The sequence below is a fragment of the Elgaria multicarinata genome, chromosome 6 (genome assembly GCF_023053635.1).
Source record: "Elgaria multicarinata webbii isolate HBS135686 ecotype San Diego chromosome 6, rElgMul1.1.pri, whole genome shotgun sequence".
Lineage (NCBI taxonomy): Eukaryota > Metazoa > Chordata > Lepidosauria > Squamata > Anguidae > Elgaria > Elgaria multicarinata.
In genome coordinates this window covers 29,290,033-29,295,408 of record NC_086176.1, presented here as the reverse complement: position 1 = coordinate 29,295,408, position 5,376 = coordinate 29,290,033, and the positions used below count along the sequence as shown (strand labels likewise).

The window sequence follows — 5,376 nt, the reverse complement described above, 5'->3', positions numbered from 1 at the left end:
TCACTTCAACCCCCACCTGTAGTGTACCTGCTGCACCAACAAAATTCATCAGTGCCCCCAAAACATGGTGTTTTGGCAAACTGCAATGGATGTCATTTTAAGCCTCCATTGCAGTTTGCTGCTGAAATCACACCAGTCCTTTTCCAGCTTCATTGGCTGCCAGTTTAGGTCTGGGCCCAATTCAAAATGCTGGCATTAACATTTAAACCCCTAAACAGCTTGGGGCCAGGCTATCTGAAGGAACGCCTCCTCCCGTATGTACCTGCCCGGACCCTAAGGTCATCCTCAGGGGTCCTTCTCCGTGAGCCCCTGCCAAAGGAAGTGAGGCAGGTGGCTACCAGGAGGAGGGCCTTCTCTGATGTGGCACCCCGGCTGTGGAATGAGCTCCCTAAGGAGGTTCACCTGGCACTTACACTATATTCTTTCCGATGCCAGGTGAAGACCTTTTTAGTCTCTCAGTATTTTTTTTGTTTTGTTTTTTGTTTTGTTTTTGTTTTTTTGGTGCACGGTTCCTGGAGGTACTGCAATACCAGGTCGATGCGTGGAGTGGATGGAGCAAGCTCCTATTCCATCTCCCAGTCCCAAAAATCCATTTAATATATAGTCCTCAAATAGAGACATATCAGATATTAAACTGATAAGAATAGATACTACACTTGATCTTAGCCAAAAGGCCGAGAAGCGATAGTCTCTCAGTATTTTAACAGTTTATAAATTTAATTTTAACTTGGCTGTTTTAAATTTGTATTTTAAAATTGTATTTCTGCACTGCTGCTGATTTTATCCTGGTTGTGTTTTTATATTGTATTTTATATCATGTTTTTATACTGTTTGTTTTATGTTTTGAACGGTTTTTAATTTGTGTGAACCGCCCAGAGCGCTTCGGCTATTGGGCGGTATAGAAATGCAATAAATAAATAAAATCCACAGTGGCACAATGATGGCAGTGGCAGGTCTGTAGCTGGCAGACACCCCCACATCCCCGAAGATACACACCCTGATCCTCCTTCCCTTGATTTAGACTTCATCTGTCCAAGTTCTGTATAATGCTTATGAAATCTGATTCCAAGCATGGACAAAAAGAAAAAGGGGGGAAAGGACACGGGGCTTCGTGTGCTGCTACTGATTATGCTCACTAGCATTAGAGTGAGGGAACTAAGGATGTGGGCACTAAGGAGCAAGCCAATGGCTTCCATGGGAGATCTGTTGCACAGTCTGGGGAGCGGAAGCAGCTCTTCTTAATATTATAATTTTGTATTTATTTATTCATTCATTCATTATAGAATTTGTAAACCACTCTCAGCGAAGGATATCGGAGCTGTGTACAGGAAATCAAAGCACAAAATACAAAAAGATACTTTAAAAGCAAATAGATCAAGAAAAGAGTGGCTGCAATGGACTCGCCGGTCAGGAAATGCTCGCCTGAAAAAGAAAACGTCTTCAGCGAATGCTGAAGCAATGCCGGTGCAGGCCTGATCTCAGTAGGGTGGGGGCCGACACACTAAAGACCCTGTTCCTCATGATGTTCAAATAGATCTCTGCCTCATGTGGGACCAACAGGAGTGCCCCTTCAGGAGACCACAGTGATTGGGCAGGATGATACAGGCATTGGCGTGCGCACAGCAGGTTCAAGAGGTTCAAATGAACCCCCTAATCCGCTGCCGCCGCCATGTTTGCCCCGCCTGCACAGTGAGCCACTTGAGGGAGAGAGGACAAGCGAGGCGCCGCTGTTCTGGCCCGAGCTCCTCTAAGCGCGGCCCAGCCCCGCAGCTGCTCTGCAGCCTTGCTTCCCAGCCAACTTTCACAGGAAGTAGGAAGGCTTGCAAGAGTTCCTGCGAGACTTCCCAGCCAGCAGCCGAGATCTCGCGCGATTCAAGAGCGCGCCGAAGACCCCGGCTGCTGGCTGAGCTGCACAGCACGAAGCACGAGGCGCGGCGGCGCGAGGGCCAGAGCTGTGGGCAGCGCGAGGAGGGAGGATGAGAAGCAGCAGCAGCAGCAGCACCTTACAAGGCGGAGGGAGTAGCAGCGGGAGGCCAGCAGCGCTGCCAGGGAAGGTACGTGGCCCCCGTGTCCATTCCCCATCCTCAGCTGCTTGGTTTTCGCCCGCCTCCCCCTCCGCAACCTCTAATAATGCCCAACCCAGATTGCTTCTCCTGCAAAAGCCCCCTAGAACAAACGAAGCTCTACTCCAAGGGAGGCTTTGTGTAGGAAACATGGGCTTTGGATTGTGTTTGTGCCGTATTGCTATCCTGGGGATAAGCACACGTCAGGAGGTTCCCACCATCTGTATCTCTCTCTTTTTCTTTAATGTAAAATGTCTTGTCTTCTGTGAGCTCAGCTTAAATACTTTCCAGAGAATAAAATCTTTGCCTATTCTTCTGTTATATTTTTTTCCCCAAAAGGTTACCGGTGGCTTTCTTTAATATGTTTTGGTAGTCTTCATATGTGGCAATTAGGTTCCCAATTCTGACAAATTTGGGAGAGATAAAAAGCTGTGTTTTATTTTTGTTTTTAATTTGACAAGTATTACTTGGAAGCAAATCCTCTCCAAGGCGGCGGGGAGTTACTTCTGAGTAAGCCTCTTGGTATTGTGGTGTTAAGCACATTTCAGCTGTTGCTGTATTGATATTTTTGAGAACTGGAGGGAGGAAGGGGAGGAATGCCTCCTTGAAAAGCTGAGGCTGTTGATCCAATGGTCTACCCAGTAAGATTGCCCGGAGCTGCAGATTGGAGCCCTCCCCCCTTCGGAGCTGCTGCCCTCCTCTCCCCATCAGCCCTGCAGGTACTGTAATGTTTGGGAGAAAGAGGGAGAAGCTGCATGTTTGCGTGCCTTCTCTCCTCATCGCTGCCCCACCGCCCACCCCAGTCTGGTCTCCAGCAAGAGAAAAGAAAGGGGGAAGAGGGGAGAACTGCAATGCCCCCCCGCCCCCAGGACCTCCTGGCTAAGGAGGGTTCATTCAGCAGCACCTTTTTCAGAATGCATGCAAAAACAATTCCTATCTGTCCTTGCTTATTTTAGGGTGTCCAACCCCCTTCTTTCAAGCCATTCTTTTGGTAAACATTGGATGTGTGCATCTTGTGTCACTTTAAAACAGAGCTGCAGCACAATCCTATGTATGTCTACTCAGAAGTAAGCCCCACTGAGATCAATCAAACTTACTCTGAGGTAAATGTTCACCGGATGCAGCCTGAAAATGAAGAGAGGATGAAGAAAGGACAGGAGAAAAAGAATTGTAGAAATAGAATTGCAAAGTAACTGTGGGATATTTAACCATATTAAGTACATCCCACACTGGGATATTTAACCATATTTAAAGACAATAAGTACAGCAAAATTAGTGCCCCTCTACTTCAGTCCCAATCAAATAATTACAACAGTGAACCAGCCAGGTCTTCCATAGGAAAACTCTGTACATATGTAATAGTCTTATAGACCCCTTTATGTCTTAAAATGCATTGCTTCAGTTCAAATGGCAGATATATCTTCCACACTGACAGCTGCTACATTCCTGATACTAGACCAATAGTATATATATGATTCAACACATGTGAGGAGTTTCACATTTTAAACTCATTTAAGGTGCAAGCCTGTGCATATTAGAATGTAAGCCTATGCGGCGGGGTCTTGCTATTTACTGTCTTACTCTGTACAGCGCCATGTGCATTGATGGTGCTATATAAGTAGATAATGATGATACCAGGTGATAGTTATTTTTAAATTTTAATTAAAAAAATATTATCCTTTCCTATAACAAAATGGTACTTACTCCTAAGTAAGTGTGTCCCACTGAAGAAGGAAATCCTATTTGATTCCTGTATTCCTGTTAGTGTGACATGATAAGTTAAAGGCACAATTTTATGCATGTTTAGACAGAAAAAAGTCCTTCAACTCCTAGAATCCCCTAGCTGGCATGGCTGGCTGGGGTATGCTGAGAATTGTAGGACTTCTTTTCTTTCTAAATATGCACAGGCTTGCACCTTAAATGAGTTTAAAATGTGAAACTCCTCACATTTGCTGAATCATATATATACTATTGGTCTAGTATCAGGAATGTAGCAGCTGTCAGTGTGGAAGATATATCTGCCATTTGAACTGAAGCAATGCATTTTAAGACATAAAGGGGTCTATAAGACTATTACATATGGTTTCTAAAATTGCTTAACACCATTGTAAGCTACTACCTGATTATGCAGAGAGAGATGCCCAGGCAATTACTATACTTTGCCATTATAGGCAGCGTGACTCCTGGCAAGGGGAGGAGTGGGTAGACTGGCTGTTGACATGTTCAGTGGAGTGCCATAGGCCTTCTTTACTTGTTGCTTCTTCCAAGCTGCCCAGGCCCCTTATCTGGGTCAAGGGGGCAGAAGTGGCACTGCAGCAAAAAGGGATATGAGCACCAATGTTTGGACTGGGGCAAAATAATACAGTATGTGGGTATGTGGTGTGGTTTGGCTTGAATTGCTTGTGTCTGGATTTCCTTTCTGGACTGTACTTGCTGGTTACATGACCCACAAGGCCAGGTTGTGGTATAGTCCTCTTCTTCTTTTGTGTTCAAAAGCCGTAAAGTATCCTGTGAGATCTGGAAGACTCACAACTTTATTATGGCACAATAAGCTATTGTCCACTGGCCTCAAGTGCCAAAATGACTTTACTGGCTTTGCACTGTGAGTTTGGGGGTGGGGTGGGGGGTCATGTCATTTGCTATTCCACTTTGGGCAGCAAAATATCTTGGGCCAGCCCTGGCAAGAGCTGGCTATAATTTAGATACTGAACAACATACATTGGGTTTCCTAGGTGTACAGGGCCCAGGTGTCTCAAGCAGGATCTACACTACTGTTTTCATAGAATCATAGAATAATAGAGTTGGGAGAGGTCTATAAGGCCATCAAGTCCAACCCCCCACTCAATGCAGGAATCCAGCTTAAAGCATCTCTGACAGGTGGTTGTCTAGCCGCTTCTTGAATGCCTCTCGTGTGGGAGAGCCCACAACCGTCCTAGGTAACTGGTTCTACTGTCATACTCTAACAGTCAGGAAGTTTTTCCTGATGTCCAGCCGGAATCTGACTTCCTGTAACTTGAGCCCATTATTCCGTGTCCTGCACTCTGGGATGATCGAGAAGAGATCCTGGCCCTCCTGTGTGTGTCAATCTTTCAAGTATTTGAGGAATGTTATCATGTCTCCCCTCAGGCTTCTCCTCAAGGCTAAACATTACCTCTGTTTCCTCTCCCCTCCGGGACACTCCTACCTTTCCTGTCTGCACCCTCTCTCCCTCTTCTACCCCCACACATAGGGGCATTTCTCTCTCTTCTTTCCCCAGGGCTCCCCCTACGCCAATCCTCTTCTTCTGCCCTTATTTTATTTAGAGTATTTTTAT

The 5,376-nt window shown here is 45.7% G+C and overlaps 1 non-coding gene across 1 annotated transcript; it reads right to left on the bottom strand.

The window, feature by feature from the left end:
• Nucleotides 1-496: 496 nt before the first annotated feature.
• LOC134400973 (U2 spliceosomal RNA) lies at nucleotides 497-686 on the bottom strand. Its single transcript, XR_010025610.1, has one exon. It is a non-coding gene; the product is annotated as a U2 spliceosomal RNA (small nuclear RNA).
• Nucleotides 687-5,376: the final 4,690 nt, after the last annotated feature.